Here is a 17160-nt window from a genome sequence, read left to right as displayed (position 1 = left end):
CTTCATGTCTAAAACACCAAAAGCAACGGCAACAAAAGCCAAAATTGACAAATGGGATCTCATTAAACTAAAGAGCTTCTGCACAGCAAAAGACATTGGTATTTTTATAGGAAATATGTTGACTCTGTGTAGACTGCTTTGGGCAGTATGGTCATTTTAATGACATTGATGCTTCCAATCCATGAGCATGGAATGTTTTTTTCCATTTGTGTCATCCGCAATGTATTTCATCAGTGTTTTGAAATTTTCCTTGCAAAGATCTTTCACCTCCTTGGTTAACTGTATTCCCAGGTATTTAAATTTTTTTGTAGCTGTTGTCAATGGAATTTACTTCTAGATTTGTATCTCAGCTTGATTGTTATTGGTGTACAGAAATGTTACTGATTTTGTACATTGATTTTCTGAAACTTTAATGAATTCTTTTATCAAATCTAAGAGCCTTTTGGAGGGATCTCTAGGATTTTCTAGGTATAAGGTTGTAACATCAGCAAACAGATAATTTGAGTTCCTCTTTTCCAGTTTGAATATCTTTATTTCTTTCTCTTTCCTGGTTGCTCTGGCTAAGACTGTTAGTACTATTTTGAATAAGAGTGGTGAAAGTAAGCATCCTTTGTCTTGTCATCCTTTGTCTTGTTCTAGATCTTAGAGGAGTGCTTTCAACTTTTCCCCAATCATTATGATGTTGACTGTGGGTTTGTTTTATATGGTTTTTATTATTTTCAGATATATTCCTTCAATGCCTATGATATGGCTTGGATCTCCCTTCCAGATTTCATGTTGAGATGTAATCCTTATTGTTGTAGGTGGTTTCTGGTGGGATGTGTTTGGATCATGGGGGCAAAGACCTCATGGCTTGGTGCTGTCCTCATATGAGTGAGTCCTTGTGAAATCAGGTTGTTTAAGACTGTGTGGCAACCCCCACCCCTACTCTCTCTTGCTCTCACTCTCACTGTGTGATGTGCCTGCTCCTGCTTCGTCTTCCTCCATGAGTAAAAGCCTTCCCAGAAGTAAATGCCAGTGCCGTGCTTCTTGTACAGCTTGCAAAACCATGAGCCAATTAAGCCTCTTTTCTTTATAAATTACCCAGCCTCAGGTATTTCTTTATAACAATGCAAGGAGAACCTAGATTTTTTAGGTTTTTTTGTTTGTTTGTTTGCTTGTTTGAAACAGGATCTCACTCTGTCACCTAGGCTGAAGTACAGTGGCATAGTCATGGCTCACTGTAGCCTCAACCTCCCAGGTTCAAGTGATCCTCCTGCTTTAGCCTCCTGCGTAGCTGGGACTACAAGCACGGACCACCATGCCTCACTAATTTTTGAATTTTTTGTAGAGATGGGTTTTCACCATGTTACCCAGGCTGGCCTTGAACTCCTGGGCTCAAGCGATCCACCTGCCTTGGCCTCTCAAAGTGCTGGGATTACAGGCATGAGCTGATGTACCTGGCCTATGTTTGGTTTTTGTTTGGTTGGTTTTTTTTTGTTTTTAATCATGAAGAGATACTGAATTTTATCAAGTGCTTTTTCTGCATCTGTTGAGATGATCATATGGTTTTTGTTTTTAGTTCTGTTTATGTGGTGAATCACAGTTATTGATTTATTTGTGTTGAACAATCTTTGTATTCCTGCAATATAACCCACTTGATTGTGGTATATTATCTTTATGATGTGCTGCTGGATTTGGTTTGCTAGGATCTTGTTGAGGATTTTTACATCTGTGTTCATCAGAGATATTGGTCTGTAGTTTTTGTTTTTTTTGTGGATCCTTCCCTGATATCAAGGTGATGCTGGCTTCATAGAATGAGTTAAGGAGGAGTCCCTCCTTGATGTTTTTTGGAAGAGTTTCAGGAGAATTGATACTAGTTCTTCATTGTATGTATGGTAGAATTTGACTGTGAATTCATCTGATCCTGGGCTTCTTGTTCTTGTTGGGAGATTTGTTTTCACTGATTTAATTGCACCACTCATTATTAGTCTTTTTAGGATTTCTGTCTCTTCCTAGTTCAGCCTTAGAAAGTTTTATATTTCCAGGGATTTATCCCTTTCTTCTAGGTTTTCTAGTGTGAGTGTAGAGATTTTCATAGTAGTCTCTGTTCTTTTGTATTTCTGTGTTATCAGTTGTAATGTCTCCTTTTTCATTTCCGATCACTTGTTTATTTGAGTCTTCTCTCTTTTCTTGGTTAGTTGAGCAGTATATTGATTTTGTTTATTTTTTTTCAAAGAACCCACTTTTCATTTCTTTGATCCTTAGTATTTTTGTTGTTCTTGTTCTCAATTTCCTTTAGTTCTGCTGTGATCTTTGTTATTTGTATTCTTTTGCTTGCTTTGGGTTCTTGTTTTTCTAGTTCTTGAGGTACGATGCCAGGTTGTTAATTTGTGATCTTTCTGGGTTTTTTTATGTAGGCATATAATGCTGCAAACTTCTCACTTGGTGCTGCTTTTGCTGTATCCCAGAGGTTTTTGTATGTTGTGTCTCCGTGGTCATTTGTTTCAAAAAATTTTTAGATTTCTATTTTAATTTTGTTGCTGACCCAAAGATGATTTGGGAGCAGGTTAACTTTTATGTATTTGTATAGTTTTGAGAGTTCTTCTTGGAATAAATTTTTGGTTACATTCCACTGTGGTCCAAGAAGATACTTGATATGATTTTGATTTTTAAAAATTTATTGAGACTTGTTTCGTGGGCTAAAATATGGTCTGTCTTAGAGAACATTTCATGTGCTGATAAGAAGAATGTATATTCTATGGTTGTTGAATAGAATGTTCTATAAATGTCTATTAGAGTCCAATTTATGTCCAATGTTTCTTTGTTGATTTCCTGTCTCAGTGATTTTTAATGCTGTCATTAGCGTGTTGAAGTCCTTCTCTATTATTGTGTTGCTGTCTCTTTTCTTAGATAGAGTAGTTTTTCTTTGGTTTTCTTTTCTTTTCCTTTTTATTTATTTTTGTTTCCAAGGTACTGTCTCAGGATGTCCTGAGAACATGTGCCCCAGTAGTAGTTGTCTTATGAATCTGGGTACCTACTATACCAAGTACATGTATATTTAGGATTGTTATATCTTCTTGTTGACTTTGTCCCGTTACCATTTTAAAATGACCTTGTCTTTTTTTTTCACTGTTGTTGATTTAAAGTCTGTTTTATCTGATATAAATGTAGCTACTCCTGCTTGCTTTTGGTTTCTGTTGGTGTGGAATATCATTTTCCACCCTTTTTCCTTCAGTCCGTGTTAGGTGGGTTTCTTGTGAGCAGCATATTACGGATCATCCTTTTAATAAGACCTGTAAGTTTTATACTTTTGTCTGTTTTTATGATGTTGAGTATTGATCTTTTGTTTACATGTTTAGAATCCCTTGAGCATTTCTTGTAAGACTGGTCTAATGGTGATGAATTACCTTAGCATTTGCTTGTCTAGGAAAGACTTTTCCTCCTTCATTTATGAAGCTTATTCTAGCAGGATGAAAAATTCATGGTTGACAGGTTTTTTTTTTTCCTTTAATAAGTCTGAAAATGGGATTGTGATTTTTTTTTTTCTGGCTTGTAAAGTTTCTGCCAGTATGTCCACTGTTAGTCTGATGGGATTTCCTTTATTGGTAATTAGACACCTTTCTCTTGCTGATTTTAAGATTTTTTTTTCCTTCATGTTGTCATTAGTCTGATGACTATATGTGTTGGTGAAGTCCTTCTTGCACTGTATTTTCCTAGAGTTCTCTGAGCATCTTCTATTTGGATGTCTAAATCTCTAGCAAGATTAGGGAGTTTTCCTCAGTTACTTCCTGAGATAGGTTTTCCAAACTTTTTGCCTTTTCTTCTCCCTCAGGAATACCTGTAACTTGTAGGTTTAGACATTTTATATAGCCCCTATACTTCTCAAAGGCTTTGTTCATTTTTGAAAATCATTTTTTCTTTATTTTTGTCTGACTGGACTAATTCAATAGACCTGTCTTTAAGCTTTGAGATTCTTTTTTCTCCTGGGTTTAGTCTGTTGAAGTTTTTACCTGTATTTTATAATTTCTTCAATGAATTTTTTGTTTCCAGACTTGATTTTCAGATTTCTTGGTGTTGATTTTCAACTTTCTCTTAGATCTCATCGAGCTTCTTGGAAATCAGTATTTTTAATTCTTTATATATGGTATTTCAAAGGTTTCATTTTGGTTGTGATCCATTGCTAGAGATTTAGTGTGATCTTTTGAGGGCGTCATAACACTGTTTTTATACTTCCAGAATTGTTTGGCTGTTTCCTTCTCATATGGAGAAACTGCCTTTTTCTTGTTATTTTTGAATTTACTTTCATTTGGACAGGAATTTTTTTCCTCTGAAGGATGTAACTGTAATGTATGTTCTGGGTGCTTCCTTGGCAGAAACTCTGTATGAGTTCTTTGAATATAGATAACCTTTGTGTGGTGGTGTTCTCAAATGCTAGTTGTAGTAGCAGTGTACTGGGTGCGTGAGCAGTATCACAGCTTCCTGCAGGGCTGGGATGGCGGAAGTCTCAAGAATCTTATCTCGTTTCCCAGCACTGTGCACTTGTGTCAGCAGGTTTTCTACTGGATTGTGCATTTCAACCTCCAGGAAAGGTGGCGGTGATCGTGGATAAGAGCCTGCTGCAACAGAAGCAGATGGGCAGGTGCTTGATCTTTGTTTACTGGGGGAAGTTCTCTGTTGCTTCAGGCAATGGGCTGGGCTGTGGAATGTACAGTGGCCTGAGCTCTCTGCTCACCCCCTAGCAGGGGACAAGTCAGGGCAGAGATGGACAGCCAAGCCTTCCCTTGGATTCCCCAATGGCAAGCACAAGCAGCAGCCTTGAAGGGGGTGGCAGGGAAGCTCCTGGTAAGTACACTGAGGTCTCTGCAGAGAGGCAGGTAGGCACCCTAGCTCCATAGCCTGGGCAGGCAGGAATGTAATCTCCCTCCCTGTCATGCCCCTGTCCCCATACTCAGAACACTCAAATTGGTCAGACACCACTGTCTTATCTCTAGGCTGCAGTGTACCTGAGAGCCATAAAAGGTGACTGCCCATGGCTTGCTGCCAGAATGTCTTTGTTTTAGAGTCTTCTCCCTCAATCCAGAACACACAGCTTTTTGACTCTTCTTTTCTCCCTTGCAGGAACGCTGCTGCTCTGTATGGAGAGGGGAGGGGGTCCCACCTTTTGGGCAAGCTTAGATATGGTGGACTGATTGCCAGTAAGACCACAGTCACCCCGTCTGCCCCAGAAAGTCTGTCCTCTGATGCACCCATGCCAGTTTCCTGTGGGATCAGCCATGGCTATGCCTACAGCAGTGGGGGTGGGGAGGAGTCCCCATCTCCATGCCTGGGTCTGAGCACTCAAACCAGGTTGGCCCCCAGGATGAAATCATACTTGAAAAGCTTTGTAGAGCCAAGTACAGTGCCCACATTTTTGCTGGAAACAGCGCAGTCACTCACAGTCCATAGGTGGTGAGCTCTTGGGCACAGGAAAGTATGTGTTCTGGTTTTCTTTGTCCCAGTGACCGCTCCCTTGGTGTGCAATACTTGTTCTTCTCTTCAGGGCAGCACTTGCTGAGGAACCCTGCAGCTCCCTTGGTCCAGCCATCCCTTTGCTGCTGCCACAATTTGAGCAGATGCCAAGGAATGTCTATGGGGTTCTGGTGATGTAGAGACACAAAGACTGAGGTTCCCCGGGCAGGACACAGACCCCTGATGGCTGTGCTCCCAGTATAGCACCCTATCGCTGCCTCTCAAGTCTGCAGGCAGAGTGAGCAACCCAGCGCAAGTTGGTAATCTGGTGCAGTGCCCTCAAGAAGTCCCCAGATCACTGCCCACACCAGTGCTTGGGTTTGCAGGGGTAGGGGAGCTCTCTGACAGTTCAGATACCAGTGGTTTGTCACAGGGGAAAGAGGAGCCCAAACACTCCCACCTACCCTTTTGACTAGATACCAAGTCCCTCGGGATTCCTAGCAGATCTCTGCCAGCCTCTTGCTTCCTTCTTTTTCTGTGCCCCAGCTTCTTCTCATGAGTTCTCTACTAGCCTCCAGCATTCTCTGCTTGTTAGTCTATTCACGTTTTGGTTATTCACTTGTAACTTTGGTTCTTCTTTCTAAAGAGAACTGGCATTGGACACCTCTAGTCATTCATCTTGAACCCTCTCCCCAAGAACAGTATTTGTGCATACACACCACATTTCCCTTATCCATTTGTCTGTTGATGGATATTTAGGTTGGTTCCATATCGTAGCTCTTGTGAGTCATGTTGCAATAAATGTGGGAGTATAGATAACTCTTCAACATACTGATTTTATTTCTTTTGGAGCCAGCAGTGGGATTGCTGGATCTGATTTTTTTCATTGTGAAAAATATTTTTTTCATTGTGATAAAATATACACTTAAAATTTACCATTTAAGTGTACAGTTCAGTGGCATTAAGTACATTTATAATATTGTGCAGCTGTCTCCACTCTTCATTTCTACAACCTTCTCATTGTCTGAAACAGAAGCTCTGTATCTAGTAACAATAATCTTTTCCCATCTTCACAGCCGCTGGTAACATCTATTCTACTTTCTGTCTCTATGAATTTACCTATTCTCGGTAGCTCATATAAGTGGAATCACACAATATTTGTCCTTTTGTGTGTGGCGTATTGCACTAAGCATGATGTTTTCAAAGTCAGTCATTGTAGCATGTATCAGAATCTCATTCATTTTTATGGCTGATAAAATTCCGTAGTGTGTATATACTACGTTTGGTTCATCCAATTGTTTGTTGATGGACATTTGGGTTATTTATGCCTTTTAGCTATTGTGGATAATGTTGCTATGAATATTGTCCTATAAGTATGTGTTTAAGTTCCTGCTCTTAATTCTTTTAAGCATATACCTAGAAGTGGAGTTGCTGAATCATATGTAATTTTATGTTTAATTTTTTGAGGTTGTGTCAGACTTTTCTATAGCAACTGTACCACTTTCCATTCCCACAAGCAGCATACAAGGGTTCCAGTTTCTTAATATCTTTGCTAACTGTTGTTATTTTCTGTTGTTTGTTTGTTTTTAAGTAATAGCTATCCTAGTAGGTGTAGGGTAGTATCTCATTGTGGTTCAAATCTTTCTTTAAAATTCTTTCAATGGAAAGACTGTATCAAATAGACATTTAAATAGTTATTTTTTGACCCAGATTTTGTTTACAGTTCCTCTCTTTCTCCTCTTCTCCAAATATAAGTAGCGGCCAATTTAGTCATGGGAAAGATAACTTACTTCTTTATTCTGTAATTTATTGTAAATATATCAGGTTCAATTTGTATAAGCACTTTGTATTTTCCTTAGTCCTATGTGTGGTAATCTTATAATGGAATGAACTTATTTGTATTTTTATTTAAAAACTAATGTGCAAAGTATTGTCTTAAGTGCAGAGGATACAATAATAGTAAACAAGAAAATGAAAACTGCTATTACATGAAGTGTTCTAGTTGGGGAGACACATTAAACAAATGCAATTTCAGGTGGTAATAAGGTGATGATAAATAAAAATAAAGCAGAGAAGAGGTGGTTTGTGCAGGTGCTACTGTAGGTAAGCTAGTTTTGGAGAGCTTCCCTGAGGAGCTAACATTTGACCAGAGTCTCAGTGATGTGAAGATGGAAACTATTTGAAGATCTGGGAAGAAACATTCCAGATAGAACATACACCTAGTAGAAGGGCCTTTATCAAGGAATAAGTTTGTGGTTTTCGCGGAACAGTAAAATGTGTATTTATAAACCCTAGGGAAACCACCTAAAATTAAATATATATATATATATATATATATATATGTAGGTAGCAAATAACAGAGATAAAATTGAGTAATTTAAGAAATTATTTGATCAGACAGGAAAAAGAAAAAAGGAACAACAAATAAGTGGATCTGATAGAAAACTTGGAAGATTATAGATTTTATTCTAACCATATAAATAATTATATTAAATGTAAGTATTTTAAATATACCAATTATAAGATTGGATAAAAAGTCAAAACATATCTACAAGAAACTTGCTTTAAATACAAAGATCTTGGTAGGTTAAAAGTAGAAGAATGCACTGGCAATGAATAACTAGAGAAGTAAATTAAGAAAAAAAAGTCCATTCACAGTAGCTTCCAAAAGAATAAAATGCATAAGAATAAATTTAACCAGGAAGGTAAAGACTTGTACTCTGAAAACTGAAATAATGTTTACTCATCTGTCAAAATAAAGAAGACATAAATAAATGAAAATATATCTCATATTTGTATATTGGAAGTCTTAAGATGTCACTACTACCTAAAATCACCTAGAGATTCAATCCTATCAAACCTATCAAAATTCCCATGGACTTTTGCAGAAATGCAAAAGCTGATCTTAAAATTCACATAGAATTGCAAGTGGCCTTGAATAGCCAAACAATCTTGAAAAAAAAGAACAAAGTTGGAGGACTCACACTTTCTGATTTGAAACCTTAATACAAAGGTAGAGTAGTCAAAGTAGTACTGGCATAAGGATAGACACATGGATTAATGGAATAGACTTGAGAGTCCAGAAATAAACCCATACATCTATGACCAGTTGTTTTTCCACAAGGATGCTAAGAACATTCAATGAGGAATGAATAGTCTCTTCAACAAATGATGCTGGGAATACTGGATATTCTTCTGCTAAAGAATGAAATTAGATTCCTAACACATAACTGTATACAAAAATTAACTAAAAATATTCTGTAGATTTTACAGTTTTGTTCTGTTTTAGGCAGGGTCTTTCTCTGTCTCCAGGCTGGAGTGTAAGGGCACAATCAACTCACTGCAGCCTTAACCTCCAGGGCTCAAATGATTCTCTCACCTCAGCCTCCTGAGTAGCTGGGACTACAGGCACATGCCACCATGTCCAGCTAAATTTTCATATTTTTTTAATAGAGATGGGGTTTTGCCATGTTGCCCAGGCTGGCCTCAAGCTGAACTCAAGCGATCTGCCTGCCTCAGCCTCTCAAAGTGCTGAGATTACAAGCGTAAGTCACTGTGCCCAGCCAACTTTATGATTTAAAAATAACATTTTTATGTTTTTAAAGACATAAAACCCTGAGAAGAATACGTAGAGATAAATCTTCATGACCTTAGATGTCAGTTCTTAGGCACCAAAGACATGAACAACAAAAGAGAAGATAAATTGGACTTCATCTAAATGAAAATTTTTGTGCATCAAAAGAGATTATTAAGAAAGTGAAAAGGCAACCTGTAGAATGGTAGAAAATATTTGCAAGTTTTGTAGCTGATAAGGATCTGCCATCCAAAATATATCATGAACTCTTACAACTCAACAACAAAAAGACAACCCAGTTATAAAATAGGCAAAAGACTTGAGTGGACTTTTCTCCAAAGAAGACATGCAGATGGCCAAAAAACTAATGAAAAGCTGCTGAACATCATTTTTCATGAGGGAAATGCAGAGCAAAACCATGATGAGATGCCTCTTCACATCCTTTGTAATGGATGGCTATAATTTTTTAAAAAACATGTTGACAATGAGGTGGAAAAGTTGAAACCCTCATACATTTTTTTGGTAGGAATATAAAATGAAATATAAAGCTGCTGTGGAAAACTGTTTGGCAGTTCCTCAAAAAAGTTAAGCATAGATTCAATTTATAGGTATGTGCTCCAAATAAGAGAATGTTTGTACTCAAACAAGTATGTGTATACATGTTTGTAGCAGCAGCATTCACAGAAAAGTGGACACAACCCAAAAGTCCCTCAATGAGTGAACGGATAAACAAATTGTCGTATACACACAATGGAATATTATTCAGCCGTAAAAAGGAATGAAGTACTAATATATGGTATAAAGTAGATGAACTTCCAAAACCTTAAGCTAAGTGAAAAAAGCCAGACCCAAAAGATCACATACTATATGATTCCATTTATAGGAAATATCTAAAATAGATAAATCTAAAGAGAACAGAACACAGATTAGTGGTTTCCAGAAGGTGGTAGTGAGGGGGGAGTGGAAGGATAAAAAACTGCTTAATAGGTAAGGGGTTTTACTTTAGAATGATTGGAACTAGATATGGATGGTCATACAACATTCTTAATGTACCAGAAGACACTGAATTGTTCACTTCATTTTTAAAATTATTTTATTTTATTTTATTTTTAATAGCTCTTTGCCAAGACCAGTTTTATTTGAAATACACTTGGAATAGATGACTATTAATCTAAGCATTTTCCTATCACTTTTAAAATTTTATACTATGAACTTTATATTACATAGTACAGTACTTAGTTTCAGAAAAAGACATGTAAAATTTGCCATTTTAACCACCTTAAAGTGTACAATTCAGTGACATTTATTATAGTATATTTACAGTGTTGTGCAACCATCACCACTAATTTATCAGAATTAAAAAAATTTTTCAGCCAGATTTAGCAGTGAGGGGCTATATACCAACTTTAATGACACTAATGTTAATAAGTTCTGATAACCCACTACCATCGGACCAGCCGTAATTCATCCAATTTTCATCATCCTAAAAGGAATCCCCATGCACATTAAGCGGTTACTCCCTCTTCACCCATCTCCCTAGTTCCTGATAACTACTAATTGGCTTTGTCACTATGGATTTGCCTATTTTGGGTATTTCATATAAATGGAATCATGTGGCTGGCTTCTTCCACTTAGCATGTTTTTAGGTCACTCACATTTATTCAGTATGTATCAGTGCCTCATTCCTTTTCATGGCTGAATATTCCATTATATGGATGTATTTTACTTATCCATTCATCAGCTGATAGACATTTGGTTGTTTCTACCTTTTGGCTTTTGTAAGTAGTGCTTCTATGAATACTTGTATACAGGTTTTTGTTTGAATACCTATTTCTAATTCTTTTGGGTGATATAGACTAGATGATGAATCAACTAAAAACGTGGTAGCAGCTCTACCTCTTTAGCTTTTGTGGGCCTCATTTCACTTTATAGAAGCTAGCGTATGTATAACTTAGTGATTCTGAAACAGTATGCACAAAAATCACCTGGGAAGCCTTTTTAAAGACGCAGATTGCTGAGTCTCATGTCCAAAGAGTCCAATTCAGTAGGTCTGGAATCTAGGGATTTTTATTTTTTAAACGAACACTGATTCTGATGGAAGCGGTCTTCCCACACTGGAGGAACTTTGGTAACTGACTGCTCTTTCTCAATGGAAATCAAACAGGCAAAGGGCACTAAAAAAAGTAAAATGTCGCTTTCCTAATTATTAACTTTCAAAACACCCTGAAACTTGGACGATAGATATTATGGTACAATATATTTGCTAGGGGAAAAACTGTCTATAGTAGCACCACCTTCTTCCTTTGAATGGGAAAAGTTTGACCAAGAAGCAACATAAAGTATTAACAGCAAAACACTCTTGAACCAGCTATCATCCCCAAGACTCCCACTATAAACATGTTAGCAACAGTGATAAACGCTGCCTTACAGCAACTTTTGGCTGTAAAAATCTAGCCAATTCAGTCTACTTTTTGATATTTGGTTTTTAATAGTCTTGTTCAAGTAAGAAACTAGCTGCTAGTTGGACTGAACCTGTTCTGAAAAGACATGGAAGATTCATTATAAGCACACAGTTGCTTAATATGAGACTTACTGAAAAATAAAAATCACATTACCTCCCAGCTTAAGGCTTCATTTCCTAAAAAGCTGACGTGATTTATTTTTAGAACCAACCGCCTGGAAGGTGATTCTGATTTGAAGTATTCTAACTGATGTTAGACCTTAAAAACACAAGACCATCTTGAGTATTAACTATCTTTAATTAATCGTATTTTATAGAAGCTCAGAACACCCAAATATTTGTCCTTTAGGTGAATAAACAAAAGCCCTGTGAATTACAATATGCAGAACACTATATAAAAGAATTCCCATAAAAATTACATTGGGATATTTTCATCAGTGGAGCAGCTGCTGTAGCTTCCTCTGAATTGGACAGCATCTGTCTGAATGCACATTCTTCTTTGTGATAATCCAAGCTTAGTGTAAGTACAAATCACAGAAGAAATTGAAGTTTTCATCTTTAATGAAATGACTTTGGAAATAACGTACATTTCCATGACACCAATACTACAGTTTTCGGAGTCACAGTAAGATACACAGAATTACATCTGTAATTAATAAGAATGCCAACATGTCAAGCAGTAATTTGTTACATGGCAAACAAAATCAAGAAAGCAACCATCAAACAAAAGAGACCCATAGCTTCAGACAAGGCAAATCCCAGGATAGCCTATGAGAACAGCTGCTGCTTCAGTGAAGGGTTTCTGGCACAACCAGTGATAAGGCTGCCAAAGACTGTTCCAATACCAGCACCAGAACCAGCCGCTCCTACTGTTGCAGCACCTGCACCAGTAAATTCGGCAGCAGTATCAATGTCTCTGCTATGAAACTCCCTTTGGATTAGCTGAGACACACCATTCTGGGCCCCATTAAATACCGTAGAGCCCTCTCCAGTCCTAGCTGCTGGTTGATATAACACTGATGCAGAAATTGGTCTGTATGCAACTCTGGATCCAGCTCAGACCAGAGCGGGGGTGCAGGCGAGCTTGGTGCAGGCGAACATGTTACACTCTTTGGGACCACGCGGCTGGAGATATTGGGTGACAGGCGACGTGGGCTCCTCTCCTGCTTCCTCTCTTCCCATGAGGTGGCAGAGGCACCGGCGGTGGCAGAGGTCGAAGTAATGGGACTCTATTTTTTTTTATTATTATTTTTTTGAGACAGAGTCTTACTCTGTCACCCAGGATGGAGTGCAGTGGTACGATCTCTGCTCACTGCAAGCTCCACCTCTTGGGTTCATGCCATTCTTCTGCCTCTGCCTCCCGAGTAGCTGGGACTACAGGTGACCACCACCACACCCGGCTAACTTTTGTGTGTGTGTGTGTGTGTGTTTTTAGTAGAGATGGGGTTTCACCATGTTAGCCAGGATGGTCTAGATTTCCTGACCTCATAATCTGCCCACCTCAGCCTCCCAAAGTGCTGGGATTACAGGCGTGAACCACCATGCTCGGCCACTTTAAAGTGGTTATTTGAGGCCAGGCGTGGTGGCTCATGCCTGTAATCCCAGCACTCTGGAAGGCTGAGATGGGCGGATCACTTGAGGCCAGGAGTTTGAGACCAGCTTGGCCAACATGGTGAAACCCCATCTCTACTAAAAATACAAAACTTAGCCGGGCATGGTGGTGCACACCTGTAATCCCAGCTACTTGGGAGGCTGAGCCATGAGAATCTCTTGAACCTGGGAGGTGAAGTTTGCAGTGAGCTGAGATAGTGCCACTGCACTCCAGCCTGGGCGACAGGGAGAAATTCTATACCCCCTGTCCCCCACAAAAAAGGTTATTTGACCCCCTGCCTCTCCTCCATGCACCCTTCCTGCCCCCTTCACCTTCCCTCTTGCTAGGTGACCAGGAAGGAAGAAGCAATTTAGTCAGGATGGCTCAAGGTGACCCCAAGAAACCAGAGGGAAAGGTGTCTGTTGATGTCTTCTTTGTGCAGACATGCAGAGAAGAACATAAGAAAAACCCAGAGGTCTCTGTCAGTTCTGCAGAATTTTCCAGCAAGTGCTCTGAGAGGTGGAAGACAATGTCTGGCAAAGAGAACCCTAAATGTGATGAAATGACAAAGGCAGATAAAGTATGCTATGCTTGGAAGATGAAGGATTGTGAACCAGTTAAGTGAGGCAAGGACCTTCATGTCTCCAAAAGACCACTGTCTGGATTCTTCCTGTATTGTTCAGAATTTCACCCCAAGATCAAATCCATAAACCCTGGCATCTTTATTAGAGATGTAGCAAAAAAACTGGGTGAGATGTGGGATAACTTAAGTGTCAGTGAAAAGCAGCCTTGCATCACTAAGGCAGTGAAGCTGAGGGAGAAATACGAGAAGGATGTTGCTGACTTTTAAGTCTAACAGCAAGTCTGGTGCAAAGGGTCCTGCTAAAGTTCCCTGGAAAAAGGTGGAAGAAGAAGTCAAAGAAGATGTGAAGAAGAGGAGGAGGAAGAAGAGGAAGAAGAAGGTGATGATGAATAAAAAACTGTTTATCTGTCTCCTTGCGAATACCTTAGAAAGTAGGGGAGGGCCATAATTGACACATCTGTTGTTTGAGAAATGTCTGTTGCCCTCTTTAGGTTTAATTACAGAATTCGATCACAGTCATATTGTAGTCTCTCAGAGTGCTCTAAAAATTGACAGTGGTTTACCTGAAGTGGTCATGTGTGTCTGGAACACTCTGAAATTGTATCCAAGTTGTACATATTTCCAAACATCCCAAAAATGAAAAGATAATCTTGTGTTTTCCTCACTCTATGCGCTTTGCCGTTGGTGTGACAAAGCACTTAAAGATATTTCTGGCATTTTTAAAAACATTTGTAAGGTGGTATTAACTGTATGGTTATTGGCTAGAAATCCTGTTATCAACTGTTCATATATATAGTTTATGAAAAGAACGAAACAACCAAGACAAACTCTTGGTGCTTGTTTCTTGGCATTGAGCCTGTGGGGGACAACGCCTTTTGGAGGGGTCATAGTGCACTGTGAGGCTAGTCCTGTTTCCCCTGCAATGTGCATCCATTTAGCTTCAGCTTGTCTTGTTTCTACATATGGTAATGCAACACTGCAACCATTCTTAGCTGTGGACAAAGAGGGGTCAGCTGGCCTGAGAAGTGTTTGGATTTTTTTAGTTAAGTGCATTGTCTAAACTTTCTGAACAAGCTGTAGAACTATTGTCAGCAAAGTAAAGAGCCAGTGCATCAATGAAAGTTCAAGAAAGAACCTTCTGTACTTAAATGTGATTTTCAGTGTTCTGGGTTTTTTTTGTATGTTTAGAATGTTGAAATGTTTTTGAAGTTAAATAGTATTAGAATGATTTTAGAATTTTGCTTCAATAAATTGTTTTTAAAAAGACTAAATAAATGATAATATAAAGCTCAAAGAAACACAACACATTTGAGTGATTGCGGTAGAAGACGAGTTTATGGGGGAACATGTAAAGTCTCAGTGCTAGAACCCATTAGTGAGGGTCAGGGTAGAACCAGCAACAAGTGATCTGCTTTGCAGGAGGAGCCTGGGAGGATCAGGAGATTTACTCAGGGCTGGGGTTGGGCAAGTCTTGATCAGAGTTGTGGTTGCCTTGAGACTTATAAAGGAGAATGCAACGTGAAGTGAAGCAGAGCAGGTTGGGTGGCAGCAAGAGAAGTGAGTTGCAACAGATTATCAGATCAATGGCCTATAGCCCAAAGGCAAGGGGATTAAGACGTAAGAGACATTAATTTGGAATATCAGTTTTTACTGATATTCCAGTAATGGGAGAACAGCTTGGACAAGGATGAATATGGGGGCTATTACCCACAGCTAAGATTTGATATGATTTGGGGATGTGATGTTTGGATAGGATAGCTCAATTTAATGTGCCAGAGTAGAGCAGATGTAAGGTTCTTCATGTCCCTCTACTTAGGAATAAGGTTGGTCCCAAAATATCAGTGAATCTGAGCCTGTAGGTAGGGGTGAAGTAGTCTCAGTTACAAAAATTAGGAATTACAGAGGCCAAAGTAGGTTGCTGTGTAGCTATTGGAAACATGTAGAGCTTGATAGCTAATGACAGTGACTTTCCCCCACAGTCAGTTTCTAGGAGTGAAGGATCAAGATGGTCTGCCTGTAATTATTGGACATAATACTTTAATTACAACTGGAAAAAAATTAAAAGGATGAAAAAGATAAAATATGGAAATCTAAGCAAAAGAAAGCCTGGAGTTTCTGCATGAGGATCATAGACAAGGTAGACTTCAGAACAAGGAATAGCACCAAGAGTAAAGAGGACTATCTATAATGATAGTTCACCAAGAAGACGTAACAATCTTATTTAAGATTGTATGTGTTTAGGAGTGTATGTCACCTAATATGTATATTTTAACAGGAACATTAACCTGAACTGATAGAACTGAAAGGTAGAGTGAACAAGTTCAAATCTTTGACATCCCTGTCTCAGTAATTGATGAAGCAAGTAGGTAGCAGAAGACCTGAACAGTACTATCATCCAACCTGCCCTGATAGTTATTTATGGAACACTGTACCTCATAACAGCAGAATACATATTCTTTTCAAGCATACATGGAAGATTTATGAAGATAGAACATATTCTGGGCCTTAAAAGAAACTTTATCAAATTTGAAATAATTGAAATCATACAAAGGATCTTCTCTGACTCTAATAGCATTCAACTAGGAATTAATAATAGGTATCTGGAAAATCCCCTAATATTTGAAAATTAAACAATACATTTTTACCCATGGGTCAAAGAAGAAGTCTAAAAGGAAATTAGAACATGTTTTAATTAAATAAAAATGAAGACACAATATCTAAAAATTTGTGGGACCCATCTAATGCAGTGCTTAGTGGAAAATGTATTAAGTGCTTATAATATTAAGTGGAAAATGTATTAAGTGTTTATTAGGCAAGTCACTAAGTCTCAAACCAATAATCTAAGCTTCTGCCTTAAGAAACTAGACATATAAAGCAAATTCAAGCTAACCAAGCAGAATGGACAAATAATAAAAAGAGCAGAAATCAGTTAAATTGAAAACAAAAGTAGAGAAAATTTGTGAAACCAAAAGCTGGTTTCTTGAAATGATCAGTAAAGTTGACAAATCTCTGTCCAGACTGATGAAAGAAACAACCAATGTCAGGAATGACATTAACTTTTTACAGGTGTGGCCTAGTTGTCTTATTTCATATTCTAGATTTGTCTAATTCCTTCCTCATGGTGTCATTGTATTTCTTATAAACTACACTCAGACGTTTAGATTACAAATGATGTTGTAAACTTCTTTTTGCTTTAAATCAGGAAGGCACATGATATAAATTGTGCCCACTATTAGTGATGCTGAGTTTGATTTCCATGCTAGGTTTGGTTATCCCAGACTCTCTCCCTTGTAAAAGCTATGATTTCATGTTTGCCACTATTAAGTGATCTGTTGGAAATATTTTTTACTATATAATATCTTGTTCTCCATCCACTTTTTTTTTTTTTTTGAGACGGAGTCTCGCTCTGTCGCCCAGGCTGGAGTCCAGTGGCTGGATCTCAGCTCACTGCAAGCTCCGCCTCCCAGGTTTACGCCATTCTCCTGCCTCAGCCTCCCGAGTAGCTGGGACTACAGGCGCCC

At 38.4% G+C, this 17160-nt stretch overlaps 1 protein-coding gene and 2 pseudogenes across 3 annotated transcripts in view; 2 read left to right on the top strand and 1 right to left on the bottom strand.

Moving 5' to 3' along the window:
• The window catches only part of EVI5 (ecotropic viral integration site 5), a 307542-nt gene that overhangs the window by 159935 nt on the left and 130447 nt on the right, over window positions 1-17160 (top strand). The gene's annotated exons all lie outside the window — the stretch shown is intronic.
• LOC105510291 lies at window positions 12012-12566 on the bottom strand (annotated as a pseudogene). Its single transcript, XR_001001542.1, has one exon. The product of XR_001001542.1 is annotated as an ATP synthase F(0) complex subunit C3, mitochondrial pseudogene (transcript).
• On the top strand, window positions 13436-14032 carry LOC105510292 (annotated as a pseudogene).

The sequence above is a fragment of the Colobus angolensis genome, unplaced genomic scaffold, assembly GCF_000951035.1.
Source record: "Colobus angolensis palliatus isolate OR3802 unplaced genomic scaffold, Cang.pa_1.0 Scaffold186, whole genome shotgun sequence".
Taxonomy (NCBI): domain Eukaryota; kingdom Metazoa; phylum Chordata; class Mammalia; order Primates; family Cercopithecidae; genus Colobus; species Colobus angolensis.
Note: the sequence above shows the minus strand (reverse complement) of the source record. Positions and strands in the feature narration are given on the sequence as shown.